Consider the following 19994-nt stretch of genomic DNA (forward strand, 5'->3'; position numbering starts at 1 on the left):
CTGGATTAGGACCTGTGCCGCTTCCTGTGTAAGGCAGGGTCGTATCTCCGAATGTTGTAGAGCATGAACCTGCAGGATCGGGTCACCGCCTTGATGTTAGCGGAGTAACGACAGGGTGTTGTCCAGGGTCACGCCAGGGCTCTTCGCACTCTGGGAGGAGGACACAACGGAGTTGTCAACCGTGATGGCGAGATCATGGAACGGGCAGTCCTTCCCCGGGAGGAAGAGCAGCTCCGTCTGCCAGGGTTCAGCTTGAGGTGGTGATCCGTCATCCATACTGATATGTCGGCCAGACATGCAGAGATGCGATTCGACACCTGGTTATCAGAAGGGAAGGAGAAGATTAGTTGTGTATCGTCAGCGTAGCAATGATAGGAGAGGCCATGTGAGGATATGACAGAGCCAAGTGACTTGGTGTATAGGGAGAAAAGGAGAGGGCCTAGAACTGAGCCCTGGGGGACACTAGTGGTGAGAGCACGTGGTGCGGAGACAGCTTCTCGCCACGCCACTTGGTAGGAGCGACCGGTCAGGTAGGACGCAATCCAGGAGTGAGCCGCGCCGGAGATGCCCAGCTCGGAGAGGGTGGAGAGGAGGATCTGATGGTTCACTGTATCAAAGGCAGCAGACAGGTCTAGAAGGACAAGAGCAGAGGAGAGAGAGTTAGCTTTAGCAGTGCGGAGAGCCTTAACCATATTCCTCTTCTCGTCCTGCCCCGTGCAGTGTGACACCTCCCAAGCCACCAGTCTCTCTGATTGTGGAGATGAGCTCCTCGGTGCCAGACGTCTCTCCACCCAGGACCGAGCAGGGTATGTCCATCCCAGTCATCGGATCAAGTGAGTATCAGCGTTCCTCTCCTCTCAGATATACATGGTCTACATATTAGTGTTTTTGAAAGTCACTGCTGTGAAAAATTGCTAAAGGAATGTCTCATCTCTCACTCCCTCACTGTCCCCCCCTCTCTCTTTCCCCCCTCTCTCTCTTTCCCCCCCCTCTCTCTCTTTCCCCTTCTCGCTCTCTTTCCCCCTCTCGCTCTTTCCCCATATACAGAGTCTGTGGTTGCAGCTTCCAAACCCCCTCTGCCCCATGCCCCCAGCCGCGCAGCACCATTCCTACAGTAGTGGGTAGGACCGTGGTCCTCTCCCTGGCAGCTACCAGCCCTACAGACCAGAACGGCGCCTCCGTTGCTGCTGCAGTCAGAGACTCCACTCCCCTACGCTGGAGGAGCAGTCCAAGAGACTCCAAAGACACTGCAGAACCCGTCAGTTGAATTTGTATTGTAAAATGAATGCACGCCACCCCCAGAACATAGGTTACGTCTAGATTACGCAACAGAGCCTCCTCTCCATTTTAAAAGTCTATGTTGCAGGCTTGCTAGAGCTCCCATAGAAAACAATGACTCCTGTCAGTTTGAACTAAAACGATGTGCACCGGTCAGGGTGATCTCTTACGCGTTCTCTTTGTCTCTGTGCTTTGTGTACAGCTGGCTGATGACTTGGCCTTCATGAGCCGTCACCCTCCATCTGGCAGACAGCAAGGGAGCAAGGGATGGAGTCAATGTGGTGAGGACACCTGTTTTACCCCCCGTTAACAGGATTCAAGAAACGCACACGACAGCCCCACACAATACGCAATTAAAAAAGACAAATGTCCTTTGTTGACGTCATCAATCACTTGGTGTAAATGCCACTTTGTGATTAGAACACAACATGAATGTTCAGTGTCAATCACTCATTGGGTTTTCTCACCCCCTCCCAGGGTAGTCCTCCAGCAGTCAGCACCATTCCTACAGTAGTAGGCAGGAGCGTTGGACCCTGCCTGGGCTCCCCTAGAGATACTAGCAGCCCGACAGAGCAGAACCAGAACGGAGCCACTACTGCAGCCAAGAGACCTCACTCCCCCACACAGGACGAACCCCCCAAGAGGATCCGAGACACTGCAGATCTGGTGAGGAGAGGGAGTGGTCCCTGGATGGATATGTCCAGGACTATCCTCCACATCCAGACTAAATCATATCAAATGTTATTTGTCACATGCTTCATAGACTAACAGTGAAATGCTTTCTTACAGGTTATTTTCCAACAATGCAGAGTTAAAGATACAAAATAGAAATAGTGACACGAGGAATAAATACACAGTGAATAACAATAATGAGTAAAAATAACATGGCTATATACAGGAAGTACCAGGTAATAACATGGCTATATACAGGAAGTACCAGGTAAAATTATGGCTATATACAGGAAGTAGCAGGTAATAAAATGGCTATATACAGGAAGTAGCAGGTAATAACATGGCTATATACAGGAAGTAGCAGGTAATAACATGGCTATATACAGGAAGTAGCAGGTAATAACATGGCTATATACAGGAAGTAGCAGGGAATAACATGGCTATATACAGGAAGTAGCAGGGAATAACATGGCTATATACAGGAAGTACCAGGGAATAACATGGCTATATACAGGAAGTACCAGGTAAAATTATGGCTATATACAGGAAGTAGCAGGTAATAACATGGCTATATACAGGAAGTAGCAGGTAATAACATGGCTATATACAGGAAGTAGCAGGTAATAACATGGCTATATACAGGAAGTAGCAGGGAATAACATGGCTATATACAGGAAGTACCAGTACCGAGTCGATGTGGAGGGGTACGAGGTAATCAAGGTAGCTATGTACATATAGGTAGGGGTAAAGTGACTAGGCAAGAGGATAGATAATAGACAGTCCAGTGGAAAAATGGTGAATGCAGGTAGCAATTTGATTAGCTGTTTAGCAAGTAGTCTTATGGCTTGGGGGTAGAAGCTGTTCAGGATCTTGTTGCTTCCAGACATGGTGCACTGGTACTACTTGCCGTGCAGTAGCAAAGAGAACAGTCTATGGCTTGGGTGGCTGGGAGCTCGGCCCCAGTGATGTGTTGGCCTGTACTCGCCACCCTCTGTAGCGCCTTGCGTTCGGGTCCCTTGCAGTTGCGGTGATGCAGCCAGTCAAGATGCTCTCAATGGTGCAGCTGTAGAACCGTTTGAGGATCGGAGGGCCAAAGCCAAATATTTTCAGCCTCCTGAGGGGGAAGAGGCGATGTTGTGCCCTCTTCACAACTGTGTGTGTGGACCATGTTAATTCCTTAGTGATGTGAGCACCGAGGTCCTTGACACTCGTGACCCGCTCCACTACAGCCCCATCAATGTGAATGGGGGTGTGCTCGGTCCTCCATTTCCTGTAGTCCATGATCAGCTCCTTTGTCTTGCTGACGTTGAGGGAGAGGTTGTTGTCCTGGCACCACACTGCCAGTTCTCTGACGACCTCCCTATAGGCATCCTCATCATCAATGATCAGTCCTACCACCGTTGTGTCGTCAGCAAACTTATAATATAATATGCCATTTAGCAGACGCTTTTATCCAAAGCGACTTAGTCCCTCCAAACTTGTTGGAGTCGTGCAGGGCAATGCAGTCGTGGTTGAACAGGGAGTGCAGGAGGGAGCTAAGCACACGCCTCTGAGGGGCCCCGTGTTGATGGTCAGCGTGGCGGATGTGTTGTTGCCTACCCTCATCGCTTGTGGGCGGCCCGGTCAGGAAGTCCAGTTTCCCCCTCATGCATGGCTCAGTGTTGCTTGCCTCGATGCGAGCATAAAAGGCATTTAGCCTGTCTGGTAGGCTCGCGTCGCTGGGCAGCTTGTGGCTGGGTTACCCTTTGTAATCCGTGATAGTTTGGCAAGCCCTGCCACCTCCGACGAGCATCCCGTCGTAGTAGGATTCAATCTTAGTCCTGTATTGCCGCTTTGCCTGTTTAATGGCTCGTTGGAGGTCGAACGGGATTTCCTATAAGTGTCCGGATTAGTGTCCTGCTCCTTGAAAGCGGCAGCTCTAGCCTTTAGCTCGGTGCGGATGTTGCCTGTAACCCAGGGCTTCTGGTTGGGATATGTACATACGGTCACTGTGGGGGACGCCGTCGTCGATGCGCTTATTAATCATGCTACTTTTCACCATTGTCTCACTGGAGCTGTATAAATATGAATTCAGTCTGGACACACTTTTTTTGGGAAACGTTTTTGCACAGGTTAATGAGGTCATGATGTTATCAGTCTCTCACTTTCTCTCGCGCTCTCCAGCTGGTGTCCGGTGACGACTCTGCATTCAAGGAGCCCCTTCCCTTTATCTAGCCCGGCCAGGAGCAAGGAGACGGGAGTGGACATCGTGAGTTCTCTTCTTTTAACCCACCGAACACCAACTGAACTCTAGAAATACACACCTCACATTATTCTTTTAAATTGCTATTTCAATGTCAGAGGTTTTATCAGTGTATGGCATTTAATTTCTTTTTGTCTCTTAACAGGAAAGTCTTGGTGGGGTAAAGGCTATGCCTATTCCAACTACTCGACATCAAGAACACAGGTACTTAACTGACTTTTATGAGCGAGAATACGTGGAAAGCAGTCTTCAAATTAGTCGTTGATTTGAAATCTCATAATGTGTGTGTCTGTGTTCATGCATGTGTGTGCGCGTGTCTGCTTTTGCTGTGTCTCTTCATGCATGTGTCCATTCTCCAGAGACTTCCCAGTATGGAGCTGCCAGACGTGACCTCCCCCTCCCCAGCAGTAACCACCAGCGGGTGGTAAAGAACTCAATCAGACTAGCCCTCAACAGGCACAGGTAACCCCAGGTAAAGCGTCCCCTTGTCCCACTCCTAAACCCCTTCCTCCACGAGGCCTGGACCTACAACACTGACTAGCTCCAGACCTGAGAGATCCAAAATCAAGACTACTGTGGTAAAACCTAGTGAGGACGCAGATTTTTAACTCTCCTACCCCCCGTCCCCGTCACTGGACGATGGGCAACGACAGTCCCTTTTTTTCCCCAAAAATGTCATCTGTTTCTATGGTCCTTCCCAGTTGAGCTGATTTTAAGATTGGGTTGGAGAAGAGTTGGATGTATTTATTTTTGGGGGGATCCCCACCAACCCCACCCTCTTCCTTTACTGTTTAGTTCAGTGTTTTAAATGGCCTTAACGTGTCGGTGCTTGCTACTACATCTTTCTGTACCATCGTAATGTTTTGACAAATGGAAAACTTCTACAGTAGGTGTAGTTTATTGTACATAGCTCGTCTTTAAAAAGAGAAAAATAATCACAGACGTTTAGTCGTTCCATACAGCTGTATTATAGTTTTATGATCTAAAATGTAAAAAAAAAAAAAAAGTTAAAAAAATGTATTGTTTTTCCCCACTGTTTGTCAACCGCATCACAACATGACCTTGATAGCCAATCGCAGCCTTCCCACCCAGTAGACTCATCCACCTGGGTCGCTTTTCATTTGGGCCCAACGTATCAAAAACGTTTTGCAACAGAAACCTAAATGAGCATTCCTTTTTGGACAAGTTCAGATAGTACCTCCCTTTTTCCTTCTGTATGTCCTCTCTAGGTTAACAGGACCTCCTGTATGATCCCTCTAGGTTAACAGGACTCCTGTATGATCCCTCTAGGTTAACAGGACCTCCTGTATGATCCCTCTAGGTTAACAGGACATCCTGTATGTTCTCTCAAGCTTTGACACCCACTAGAATAGAGGTCACCAACCCTCCTGGAGAGCTACTGGGTATTGTAGGCTTTTGCTCCAGCCCTACACTAGATTCACACACCTGATTCAGCCAACCAGAGTCCTTAAGGGCAGCTCATTAGTAGAATCAGGTGTGTTTATAGAAGGGTAGGTACTGTTCCCCAGGCAGCACTAGAACCCAGGGACTGTCCTAAACATGGAGGGTTGTGTTGAGCTAGTAGGATAATGGTTGTGAGGTGGTTCACCACTGGAGTTGTGTTGCGTAAAGGGTGTAATGCTTTTGCTGGTGTGTGAGGATGTGTGTGTGTGTGTGTGTGTGTGTGTGTGTGTTGTAATTCCCTTAGTGTGGGGTGTTGGCCCTCAGCGCCTCCCGTGGAGGTTCTTAAACATGGCGTCTCCTGGGGTCATCCTGGGCCAAGATCCCAAATAGCACCTATTCCCTACATAGTGTACTACTTTAGACCAGAGCCCTATCTGGCCCTGCTCAAAAGAAGTGCACTATATATGGAATAGGGTGCCCTTTCAGATGCAGCCTGAGTCGAGGAGTTGACCTCTCAAATCAGATTTCAGGACTCACACTCACAAAACTTCTCAGAGTAGGAGTGCTGATCTGGGATCAGGTCCCCCATGTCCATGTAATGTTATGATTTAAATGGCAAAACCCATTTGTTGATCAGCAGTGGTGCTCTGAGAACCTTTGTGTGTACAGTCCCTGCTCTCCCTTTCCAAACAGTGTTTTCTCTCTACATTCTACCCGTTAGGAATTCCAGAAAAGCATCTTGTATGCATCCCAAAATGGCACCCAATTCCCTACATGGGGTCTCTGGTCAAAAGTAGTGCACTATATAGGGAATATGGTGCCATTAGTCGTGCCTATGTATTTAAAAGGCGTATTCTCTTCATTAATGTTTTTTTTTATTATTGCTTTGTGTATTTCTACCATTTTATATCATCCATTCTAGCAGCTTAGGGCTCTCAATGACTTTTACACCACTCTGTTTTCAACAACTCTCTTCTTTTGTTGTGCATTTTGAGAAAACGATTAACAAGTCATTTATCAGTTGTTTTTGTAGGGCAACAAGTTGTATTTGAAAAAGGTATTTTTGTATGTACTGTGTATCACCTTTTAAACAGAGACCATTAAATCCATAAAACCCCCACTTCTCCATGGTCCTGTTTTGTATGGAGGGCCTGAGTGTCTGACTCTATTCCCTGTAGACTCTAGAGAATCATTATCACCTAAACTGCTGTGAAATATATCTTCAATAACCACACACATTGTATTTTCAGCTGTCCTTAAGCTGAAAGTAAAATACACAGAACGGATCTACTGTTTACCTTTTAATTGGAATGACAGATCTATAACTCACATTTCTGAAATGATTTGTCTTACAACTACATAATGGACCTAATTATAAAATAAAACACACCGTGTATTATCCAGGCTTCTAATGAGAATCAATGAGTTAGACACTCCTACCATCACACCTTGTAACGACACTCTGTAAATCTTTCGGTCAGGTCCAGCCGGCACGGAACGTTCCAATTGAACAGGAATGTATGTCCTTCTAATTTCACGTGCGCCATTCTATTTTGTTACGTATTGATACTAGCTACTACCTCCATTTCCAGAAATGGACAGATTTTTAGATAAATTGTACAGCATATCAACAAGACATCAGACGTTGATTCATTATTTCAGTGTTTATTTATTAATATGGAAAGCAAATCAGATCCTGTGGCACGGTAGAGAAAGCACTGTACTCCCAGGTCAGGATGCCAATGTATTTTCAGCATCTTCCATTCAATACCTTTTTTATCTACGACGGGGTCTAAAACTGCAGACAAAACAACGTCAACAGCCGTGAACAATTATAATTAAATACATTTGTGTGTGTGTGTGTGGCTACCTGGTTGGCACCGTTGATGCGGGCAGTGCCCGGCGAAGACTGTACCCTGGATCTTCTGGCCAGTACTGGTCACATTAAAGCCAAAGAGCTTGTTTCATCGAAACCAATTCCACTAAAACAAGGAGTTACTTAGAAACGCTTACTGGCAATAATGCCTGAAACAATTGGCAATGTACAGCACCATGGCCTGTAGACTAAGGGGCTAAGGAGCTAAAGTGGTGGGATTATCCACTGTACATCTGGTCTGCTATTTACACGCTGAATCACAGTGGAAACGGAGGATGTTCTCTGGGCCGGCTAGATATGTTCCGAGTTAAGTCGGGGACAATTTTAGCTAATCCTAACCCTTTTCCTAACGTTAACCTAATTCGCCTAACCTGCCACGTTAATTATACTAACCGGCTGCGTAAATTCTCCTAACCTGCTACGAAAAAGTCACTTCTGCTAGTCAAAACCGGAGGCCTGCCCTGTGAACAGCGTGGGTTGTGAATAACGCGATACTCCTACATCTGCACCATTCAACCCAGGTATTTCTGTACGTTCACGAACTAGTCGAAACTCTGACATTTCCGACTTGCTAACTGGTAAAACGTGGCACGTGTATATGTGTATGTATCACTACAACCAGTTAGCGCGTTGGAAATGTCAGAGTTTCGTCTAACATATTATTACTAACACGTGAACGCGGCAGAAATCATGTCTCGGGAGTTTAGCGTCCAAATCCCCTTCTAATGGCACGTGAACTACAACCAGTCAGAAATCATGTCTCAGAGTTTAGCGACCATATTCACTTCTAATGGGCTTGGCAGGTTGCCGCTACAGCTTCTCAGAAAGAGATTCCTTCATGAAACCTAGAAAAGGAGGCAAGTGGTGAGAGTCCCAGCTATTACTGTTCTCTTTTCTACACAATGTGACGGTGGCCACTAATGACGCACTCTACATTTACATTTACATCATTTAGCAGACGCTCTTATCCAGAGCGACTTACTCCTCTGTCTCGCCGGCCCACCTGGTGCGTTTAGTTCTAATCAAGGGTAGAGGTGTGGAGTGTACTGGACAGAGCACTCCCTTCCACATCAAAATCCACAAATAAATAGTTATTCCACAAAATCAACATTTTGCAATTGCCATCTCAGTCTCCAGACTTTAACCCAATTGAAAACCTGTGGTTTGAATTAAAGAGGGCAGTCCATAAGTGCAGACGAATGATATCAAGGATCTATAAAGATTCTGTATGGAGGAATGGTCTAAGATCAGTGGAGGCTGGTGGGAGGAGCTATAGGAGGACGGGTTCATTGTAATGGCTGGAATGGAATAAAAATCAAATATGGAAACCACATGTTTGACTGTTGCATTTATTCCATTCCAATGAGCCCGTCCTCCCTATAGCTCCTCCCACCAACCCTCCTGTATAAGAACCCTCCCAATGTGTCCAATCTCATAAAACATTATCCTCGCAAGGTGAGGTAGAAAGTTATTGAAAACAGGGTGCCAGTCGGCGTTCCAATTCATCCCAAAGGTGTTCGATGAGGTTGAGGTCAGGGCTCTCTGCAGGCCAGTCAAGTTCTTCCACACCCGATCTCGACAAGCCATTTCTGTATGGACCTCGCTTGTGCAAGGGGCATTGTCATGCTGAAACAGGAAAGGGCCTTCCCAAACTGTTGGCACAAAGTTGGAAGCACAGAATCGTATAGAATGTAATTGTATGCTGTAGCGTTAAGATTTCCCTTCACTGGAACTAAGGGGCCTAGTCCGAACCATGAAAAACAGCTCCAGACCATTATTCCTCCTCCACCAAACTTTACAGTTGGCACTATGCATTCGGGCAGGTAGCGTTCTCCTGGCACCCGCCAAATCCAGATTCGTCCGTCGGACTGCCAGATGGTGAAGCATGATGCATCACTCCAGAGAACGTTTTTCCACTGCTCTAGAGTCCAATGGCGGCGAGCTTTACACCACTCCAGCCGACGCTTGGCATTGCGCATGGTGATGGTAGGCTTGTGTGCGGCTGCTCGGCCATGGAAAGCCATTTCATGAAGCTCCCGATGAACAGTTATTGTGCTGATGTTGCTTCAGAGAGCAGTTTGCAACTCTGTAGTGAGTGTTAACCGAGGACAGATTATTTTTGCGCTTACGCGCTTCAGTGGCTGAGCCGTTGTTGCTTCTAGACGTTTCCACATCAATAACAGCACTTACAGTTGACCGGGGCAGCTCTAGCAGGGCAGAAATTTGACAAACTGACTTGTTGGAAAGGTGGCATCCTATGACGGTGCAACATTGAAAGTCACTGAGCTCTTCAGTAAGGCCATTCTACTGGCAATATTTGTCTATGGAGATTGCATGGCTGTGTGCTCGATTCTATACACCTGTCAGCAACGGGTGTGGCTGAAATAGCCGTATCCACTAATTTGAAGGGGTGTCCACATACTTTTGTATATATAATGTAGCTCAGTATTTGTATTGTTTATTTTATACAGTATTTTTTGCTCATCTTTATCAAGGGTGCCTATCATTTTGGACCTGACTATATGTGCTATCTTAATTTGGTCACTGTTGTCATAGAGAATTTTCTGGCACAGCAGGAAATGCAAACTTGTCGTTTATTCAAGGTTTGAAGAGGCTTCTAAAGTTTGTAATTTCCACTTTAAAATCTCAGACTTAATTTGCCCTAACAAAATTATTTATCAACACCTAGAAACATGTCCATTAATTATAATCCACATAATAATTCACATGTCCTGTTGCTGCAGGATTATTTTCCTGCTGTGAGAAACTGGTCAAATTAACATGGCACACCTGTAGGCCTCAGGAGCTCCGGTGATGGCCTCGCCCACTCCACCTGGACCACAGGACAGGGAGCCAAAAGAGGGAGGAACTCCGTTGCCTTGTTACAGAGAATTTCAATACTTATTACTTTGCTCACTGTATATGCTTACAGACTTTCGAGGACTTAGCCGGTTGGGAGGATTAGGTGCACTGCTAACAGAACTCCCATCCACAGTAATTTACAACTTGTCGGGAGAGAGAGGAGCCACAACGCCTGGCTCAGCACTGGTAGAGGATGTATACTGTAACTAAGTTACCTGGATAGAGGTAAGTACATTTACAATGCTGCTAGTGATATTATTGCTGTTTATTTTGAGTTGATAGAACTACTGCCACTTAGATGAAACTACTATTTGTTTTGGAAGATATCATTATTGTTAAGATAATTCTTCATTTAATTTTGCTGCAGTCTGTTTTTCCAATGGCATAAGGTATAGGCTACTTCATATGAATGCATCTATTGTCTCTCCTAAAAAATTATAAAATCAAAGACAGATTTATACGTTTTTGGGGGGGAAAGTAACTACAGTATTTATTCATAGACCCATGTTTCAAGGGTCAAAGATGATTTACTATATAATCTTAGAACTGGTCCATTCCATGTTTTATTAGCCCTGTTGATAAATGTAGCTAGCTATACATAACATTTACATTAACATTTTATTCATTTAGCAGACGCTCTTATCCAGAGCGACTTACAGTTAGTGCATACATATATACAGTGGGGGAAAAAAGTATTTAGTCAGCCACCAATTGTGTAAGTTCTCCCACTTAAAAAGATGAGAGAAGCCTGTAATTTTCATCATAGGTACACGTCAACTATGACAGACAAATTGAGGGGAAAAAATCCAGAAATCACATTGTAGGATTTTTAATGAATTTATTTGCAAATTATGGTGAAAAATAAGTATTTGGTCACCTACAAACAAGCTAGATTTCTGGCTCTCACAGACCTGTAACTTCTTCTTTAAGAGGCTCCTCTGTCCTCCACTCGTTACCTGTATTAATGGCACCTGTTTGAACTTGTTATCAGTATAAAAGACACCTGTCCACAACCTCAAACAGTCACACTCCAAACTCCACTATGGCCAAGACCAAAGAGCTGTCAAAGGACACCAGAAACAAAATTGTAGACCTGCACCAGGCTGGGAAGACTGAATCTGCAATAGGTAAGCAGCTTGGTTTGAAGAAATCAACTGTGGGAGCAATTATTAGGAAATGGAAGACATACAAGACCACTGATAATCTCCCTTGATCTGGGGCTCCACGCAAGATCTCACCCCGTGGGGTCAAAATGATCACAAGAACGGTGAGCAAAAATCCCAGAACCACACGGGGGGACCTAGTGAATGACCTGCAGAGAGCTGGGACCAAAGTAACAAAGCCTACCATCAGTAACACACTACGCCGCCAGGGACTCAAATCCTGCAGTGCCAGACGTGTCCCCCTGCTTAAGCCAGTACATGTCCAGGCCCGTCTGAAGTTTGCTAGAGTGCATTTGGATGATCCAGAAGAGGATTGGGAGAATGTCATATGGTCAGATGAAACCAAAATATAACTTTTGGTAAAAACTCAACTCGTCGTGTTTGGAGGGCAAAGAATGCTGAGTTGCATCCAAAGAACACCATACCTACTGTGAAGCATGGGGGTGGAAACATCATGCTTTGGGGCTGTTTTTCTGCAAAGGGACCAGGACGACTGATCGTGTAAAGGAAAGAATGAATGGGGCCATGTATCGTGAGATTTTGAGTGAAAACCTCCTTCAATCAACAAGGGCATTGAAGATGAAACGTGGCTGGGTCTTTCAGCATGACAATGATCCCAAACACACCGCCTGGGCAACGAAGGAGTGGCTTCGTAAGAAGCATTTCAAGGTCCTGGAGTGGCCTAGCCAGTCTCCAGATCTCAACCCCATAGAAAATCTTTGGAGGGAGTTGAAAGTCCGTGTTGCCCAGCGACAGCCCCAAAACATCACTGCTCTAGAGGAGATCTGCATGGAGGAATGGGCCAAAATACCAGCAACAGTGTGTGAAAACCTTGTGAAGACTAAGAGAAAACGTTTGACCTGTGTCATTGCCAACAAAGGGTATATAACAAAGTATTGAGAAACTTTTGTTATTGACCAAATACTTATTTTCCACCATAATTTGCAAATAAATTCATTAAACATCCTACAATGTGATTTTCTGGAGAAAAAAAATCTCATTTTGTCTGTCATAGTTGACGTGTACCTATGATGAAAATTACAGGCCTCTCTCATCTTTTTAAGTGGGAGAACTTGCACAATTGGTGGCTGACTAAATACTTTTTTCCCCCACTGTATATATATTTTTAAATACTAGCCCTCCGTGTGGAAACGAACCCACAACCCTGGCGTTGCAAACGCCATGCTCTACCAACTGAGCTACATCCCTGCCGGCCATTCCCTCCCTAGTCAGCCACCAATTGTGCAAGTTCTCCCACTTAAAAAAGATGAGAGAGGCCTGTAATTTTCATCATAGGTACCGTCAACTATGACAGACAAATAGAGATTTTTTTCTCTCCAGAAAATCCCATTGTAGGATTATTAATGAATTTATTTGCAAATTATGGTGGAAAATAAGTATTTGGTCAATAACAAAAGTTTCTCAATACTTTGTTATATACCCTTTGTTGGCAATGACACAGGTCAAACGTTTTCTGTAAGACTTCACAAGGTTTTTACACACTGTTGCTGGTATTTTGGCCCATTCCTCCATGCAGATCTCCTCTAGAGCAGTGATGTTTTGGGGCTGTCGCTAAGCAACACGGACTGTATGATTTTGACAAACACATTGATAATTTCAGATCAGATTTTTTAACTAACTGGCAAATTACATAGGCCTACATCAATGTATTATTATTATTTTCTATATTTTTTTATACATACAATTCTTTATGAAAGAGATGCTGTATGTTAATGCAAGCTGGTGCACAAAGTGACAAAGATGGATACAGAAAAGAGTCCAGGTTCATAATGAACGTAATGTATAAATGTCAAGTAGTATCAGATGTGAATTGTGCATATCAGCGTCAAATATACCCAATAGTTTTCCAACTGAAGGGAAATTGATTGTTACTGTAGTAATATGCATTACAACCAATATGTCATTGCATAACATTTTACTGTTTATTTACATTGTCACACAGTGATTCTTGGTACTCTTAAACAAATCTACTTTGATACATATTACTTCAACTACCTCGACTAACCTGTGCCCCCCGCACATTGACTCTGCACCAGTACGCCCCCTGTATATATAGCCTCCCTACTGTTATTTTATTTTACTTCTGCTCTTTTTTTCTCAACACTTTTTTTGTTGTTGTTTTATTTTTACTTTTTTGTTAAAAATAAATGCACTGTTGGTTAAGGGCTGTAAGTAAGCATTTCACTGTAATGTCTGCACCTGTTGTATTCGGCGCATGTGGCCAATAAAATTTGATTTGATTTGATTTGAAATAAGAGTATATACCTCACACACATGGTTATGGGCCAAAGAAAAAGGAGACACCTGTACCATGTCAGATATAGAGTAGAAATGTATTACATTTTGAGTTTGCATCCCAATATTACACTTTATATACATCACAGAAGACTGAAATATAACAAAACCGTTTGACATAGAAACACCAGATTTTCGGTGGGTAAAAACTCCTATGTAAAAAAAAAAAGATATGTTGACTAATTATGAAATTATTACGAATATTCCACCCATGAGGCCACTAGACAGCATTTCTGGTCATTCGACTGCAGGAAAGGGCTACTACACAATATTAACAAGAGGCATACGCGTATGCAAGTGGCACATATGGACTTTCACAACAGAACCGTTCTGCAAAACTCTGTGTTCATGAGATCAACGTGTCTAACTTTCCCTGTTTTGCAGACTGACAGGAAATCCAAGGACAGACAGATCTGGATCCCCCATCGAAGTGCTCTTTGACATCATCCTTCTTTTCTTGGACGCATTTGTCAATGGATACCTTGGGAATGAAGGACGATGGCTGCCTGTTACCAGACAACTACCATGACATGGTGAAGGGAGGGGGGTCTAGCGGAGGAGGACGGGTCCACAGCATTGACCTGACCCTGGGCTTCAGTAAGGACCAGGACCCCCTGCTCACCCCCATAGGGTACGAATGGACCCATAAAGTGGACACTGAGGGCCTGGAGGACCACCAGGGGAAGCAGGGCCAGTCAGACCCCTACAGACACCTCCCCAGTCTGGGGGACAGCACCCAGCACTCTGCCTTCCACGGTCAGTACCACGGTTATTGGTTAACTAATTGATTGATTGGGTGATTGGCTGCTGTTTATTACATGGAGACAAGGTATCACTTCCTATGGAGACCCTCTTCATAATGTATTATAAGAACACTTATAACGCATTATGAGACATGCATGATGCATTCTAATGCACAAAATAGGTGCTAATAACTGCTCATAAACATCTATAACATATACAACAACATTGTGAAATAGCAGTTCATATAATGATAACACCAAAACAATCTAAGACTTACGAGTGGCGCAGCTAGCACTGGTTCGAATCCAGGCTCTGTCGTAGCCGGCCGCGACCGGGAGACCCATGGGGCGGCGCACAATTGGCCCAGCATCGTCCAGGGTAGGGGAGGGAATGGCCGGCAGTTGGTAGAGCATGGCGTTTGCAACGCCAGGGATGTAGGTTCGATTCCCACGGGGGCCAGTATGAAAAATAAAATAAATAGGTAGGTGAACGGATGATCTCTGCATGTGTGGTTCCCACCGTGAAGCATGGAGGAGGTGTGATGGTGTGGGGGTGCTTTGCTGGTGACACTGTCAGTGATTTATTTAGTATTCAAGGCACACTTAACCAGCATGGCTACCACAGCATTCTGCAGCGATACGCCATCCCATCTGGTTTGCGCTTAGTGGGACTATCATTTGTTTTCAATAGGACAATGACCCAACACACCTCCAGGCTGTGTAAGGGCTATTTGACCAATAAGGAGAGTGATGGAGTGCTGCATCAGATGACCTGGCCGAGTGAAGGAAAAGCAGCCAACAAGTGCTCAGCATATGTGGGAACTCCTTCAAGACTGTTGGAAAAGCATTCCTCATGAAGCTGGTTGAGAGAATGCCAAGAGTGTGCAAAGCTGTCATCAAGGCAAAGGGTGGCTACTTTGAAGAATCTCAAATATAAAATATATTTTGATTTGTTTAACACTTTTTTGGCTACTACATTATTTCATATGTGTTATTTCATAGTTTTGATGTCTTCACTATTATTCTACAATGTAGAAAATAGTGAAATAAAGAAAAACCCTTGAATGAGTAGGTGTGTCCAAACTTTTGACTGGTACTGTATATCTAAGACTTTCACTTCTCCGCAGTAAAATGAGTAGTCACAATGTTTACTTAGATTACCTCATCCAGGAGGAAAGGCAGGGATAGTTGAAAGCATAAGGTGCTAACCTCATCCAGAAGGAAAGGCAGGGATAGTTGAAAGCATACAGTGCTAACCTCATCCAGGAGGAAAGGCAGGGACAGTTGAAAGCATACAGTGCTAACCTCATCCAGGAGGAAAGGCAGGGACAGTTGAAAGCATACAGTGCTAACCTCATCCAGGAGGAAAGGCAGGGACAGTTGAAAGCATACGGTGCTAACCTCATCCAGGAGGAAAGGCAGGGACAGTTGAAAGCATACGGTGCTAATCTCATCCAGGAGGAAAGGCAGGGACAGTTGAAAGCATACAGTGCTAACCTCATCCAGGAGGAAAGGCAGGGACAGTTGAAAGCACACAGTGCTTGGGTTGTCATTTTCTCAAGATTCAGAGACTACAGTTTATCACTACAGTATAGCTAAAATGTTGGACTTAATGTTTCTACCTTTACAAAACCAGATCTAGGACCAGGCTTGGATAAGATATAGCTGGTTGGATATCGACTGACTTGATTTGGACAATGTTGGATCCTACCATCCATCAGCCATGTGTAGTGGGGCTTCAACCTCACCCTGTTTTCTTAGAGAATATGATCTGGACTGGGGCAGTGCAGAGGACAAGTACAGTCTTGGTGTAGATTAGAGCTGTCCATTCCCAGGGCACATGAGGACACTCAGGTTTAACAGGTGGCATCTGTCCACTTGGGATTACTGGGACAGAGGAATGTAGTGAAAGACGGACATTATGACATCACCCATAGAGAGAGCTGCACAGTAGGCCACTTTTGGTAAGTAGAACTGGCACTGCCGGATGAATCGAGAGCTCCCATGCAAAAGACAGATATCTAAACAAACACTTGTCTCTCCTGTCTACCTTCAGAGTCAGGCCTTTTCTCCAGGGACAAGTGTGACGGGGACCTGGGAGACCTCCAGAAGGGGGTGGACAGCGAGGAAAGTACCCTGAGCCTCCAAAGGAGGACCACCCTAAGAAGAAGCACCGGCGTAACCGCACCACCTTCACCACCTTCCAGCTCCATGAGTTGGAGAAGGCCTTTGAGAAGTCCCACTACCCTGACGTCTACAACCGGGAGCAGCTGGCCATGAAGGTCAACCTCCTTGAGGTCCGTGTCCAGGTATGGAGCCTCCACCTATCTAATACTACTATTACTATCACTATACACTAATAATACTGTATGGAGCCTCCACCTATCTAATACTACTATTACTATCACTATACGCTAATAATACTGTATGGAGCCTCCACCTATCTAATACTACTATTACTATCACTATACGCTAATAATACTGTATGGAGCCTCCACCTATCTAATACTACTATTACTATCACTATACGCTAATAATACTGTATGGAGCCTCCACCTATCTAATACTACTATTACTATCACTATACACTAATAATACTGTATGGAGCCTCCACCTATCTAATACTACTATTACTATCACTATACACTAATAATACTGTATGGAGCCTCCACCTATCTAATACTACTATTACTATCACTATACACTAATAATAATGTATGGAGCCTCTACCTATCTAATACTACTATTACTATCACTATACACTAATAATACTGTCCAGGTATGGAGCCTCCACCTATCTAATACTACTATTACTATCACTACACACTAATAATACTGTCCAGGTATGGAGCCCCCACCTATCTAATACTACTATTACTATCACTATACACTAATAATACTGTATGGAGCCTCCACCTATCTAATACTACTATTACTATCACTATACACTAATAATACTGTATGGAGCCTCCACCTATCTAATACTACTATTACTATCACTATACACTAATAATACTGTATGGAGCCTCTACCTATCTAATACTACTATTACTATCACTATACACTAATAATACTGTATGGAGCCTCCACCTATCTAATACTACTATTACTATCACTCTACACTAATAATACTGTATGGAGCCTCCACCTATCTAATACTACTATTACTATCACTATACACTAATAATACTGTCCAGGTATGGAGCCCCCACCTATCTAATACTACTATTACTATCACTATACACTAATAATACTGTATGGAGCCTCCACCTATCTAATACTACTATTACTATAACTATACACTAATAATACTGTATGGAGCCTCCACCTATCTAATACTACTATTACTATCACTATACACTAATAATACTGTATGGAGCCTCCACCTATCTAATACTACTATTACTATCACTATACACGAATAATACTGTATGGAGCCTCCACCTATCTAATACTACTATTACTATCACTATACACTAATAATACTGTATGGAGCCTCCACCTATCTAATACTACTATTACTATCACTATACACTAATAATACTGTATGGAGCCTCCACCTATCTAATACTACTATTACTATCACTATACACTAATAATACTGTATGGAGCCTCCACCTATCTAATACTACTATTACTATCACTCTACACTAATAATACTGTATGGAGCCTCCACCTATCTAATACTACTATTACTATCACTATACACTAATAATAATGTATGGAGCCTCTACCTATCTAATACTACTATTACTATCACTCTACACTAATAATACTGTATGGAGCCTCCACCTATCTAATACTACTATTACTATCACTATACACTAATAATAATGTATGGAGCCTCTACCTATCTAATACTACTATTACTATCACTCTACACTAATAATACTGTATGGAGCCTCCACCTATCTAATACTACTATTACTATAACTATACACTAATAATACTGTATGGAGCCTCCACCTATCTAATACTACTATTACTATCACTATACACTAATAATACTGTATGGAGCCTCCACCTATCTAGTACTACTATTACTATACACTAATAATACTGTCCAGGTATGGAGCCTTTGGCTGTGAACTATTACTAGACTAGCGTTACTACTGGCACTACATAGCATCTGTCCACAGACTGTGGCACGCAGGTTTTTGCAAGTGTTCTCATCTTTCACATGTTGGAATGGGAGGGGAAGTTTGGCCCATGCTTTGGCTGAGAGATTCTGTTTAGGAGGTGGAGACTCCTACAGTTGCCGTCAAATATATTATATATTGGTACACTTTAAAATGGAGTGGAGCAGAATGTTCTGTTTTCTCTTTTTAAAACTGGTTCAATGACTATTTTTAACCAGTAGGCACCGGCAACTTACCACAGGTGAGATAAATTACACAGTAAACGAGAATCACCTGCCTCCAACCAAATTGATTTGAATTCTGAATAGTTTAGTCCAGGCATTTTTTTTACTTTGAAGTAAAACATCAACAACAACACAATCTACAAATACTATTATTACTACTATTATTTTAATATGATGTAGTGTACACTACTGAGTGACTACTTTAGACCAATACTAGGGTATCCTCTCTCTGTCCGTGTCCAGGTGTGGTTCCAGAACCGTCGGGCTAAGTGGAGGCGTCAGGAGAAGATGGACTCCAGCTCAACAAAGCTCCACAACTTCCCCATGCTGTCCTTCAACCCGCCGCCCATGCCCTCCAATGTGGGGCCCATGTCCAACCCATTACCCCTGGACCCCTGGCTGGCCTTGTCCATGCCCAGCGCCACCCCAATGCACACTATACCCGGATATACAGGCCTAGGGCAGGGCCCTCACCTTCAGCCTGCCTACCCCAACCACTCCCACTCCCATAGCCACAGCCATGGCTTCCTCGACAGTCCACCAGGACATGGTATGGTGCACCAGGTGATGGTACAGGGGATGCAGTCTATGGCCCCCGCCACCCTACCAGTGCCCCCAGCTTCAATGATAAGTACCCTCTGCTAAGGACCTGGAACACAGTACCAGCATCGCAGCACTGAGGGTGAAGGCTAAGGAACACATCCGTTCCATGGATAAAACCTGGCAGCATTATGTGATCACAGAGAGGAGACAATCTATAAAGGATGGTCAACTACAACGGGTGATCAAAACAAAGATATTCTGTAAAGGATGGTCAACTTGAGCAGGTTATCAAAACAAAGATATTCTGTAAAAGGGATCGTGAACTTCAGAACAAAGACATTCTGTGTAAGGGGATATGGTAAAAAGTAGTGCACTATATAGGGAATAGGGTGCCATTTGTGTACGCATTCTATGTATTTAAAAAGCTTATTCTCTTCATTAAGTTATTTTTTTAATCACTTATCACTTACAGTTGAAGTCTGAAGTTTACATAAACTTAGGTTGGAGTCATTAAAACTGGTTTTTCAACCAC

The 19994-nt window shown here is 43.9% G+C and overlaps 1 long non-coding RNA gene and 1 pseudogene across 1 annotated transcript; both read left to right on the forward strand.

Moving 5' to 3' along the window:
• The first annotated feature begins 1542 nt into the window (after positions 1 to 1542).
• LOC123490414 lies at positions 1543 to 4165 on the forward strand. The gene is made up of 3 exons (XR_006660941.1): positions 1543 to 1559; positions 1756 to 1944; positions 4114 to 4165. It is a non-coding gene; the product is annotated as an uncharacterized LOC123490414 (long non-coding RNA).
• A 6325-nt stretch (positions 4166 to 10490) lies between these two features.
• Positions 10491 to 19749, forward strand: LOC121565103 (annotated as a pseudogene).
• Positions 19750 to 19994: the final 245 nt, after the last annotated feature.

This window comes from Coregonus clupeaformis, unplaced genomic scaffold (assembly GCF_020615455.1).
Source record: "Coregonus clupeaformis isolate EN_2021a unplaced genomic scaffold, ASM2061545v1 scaf3879, whole genome shotgun sequence".
Taxonomy (NCBI): domain Eukaryota; kingdom Metazoa; phylum Chordata; class Actinopteri; order Salmoniformes; family Salmonidae; genus Coregonus; species Coregonus clupeaformis.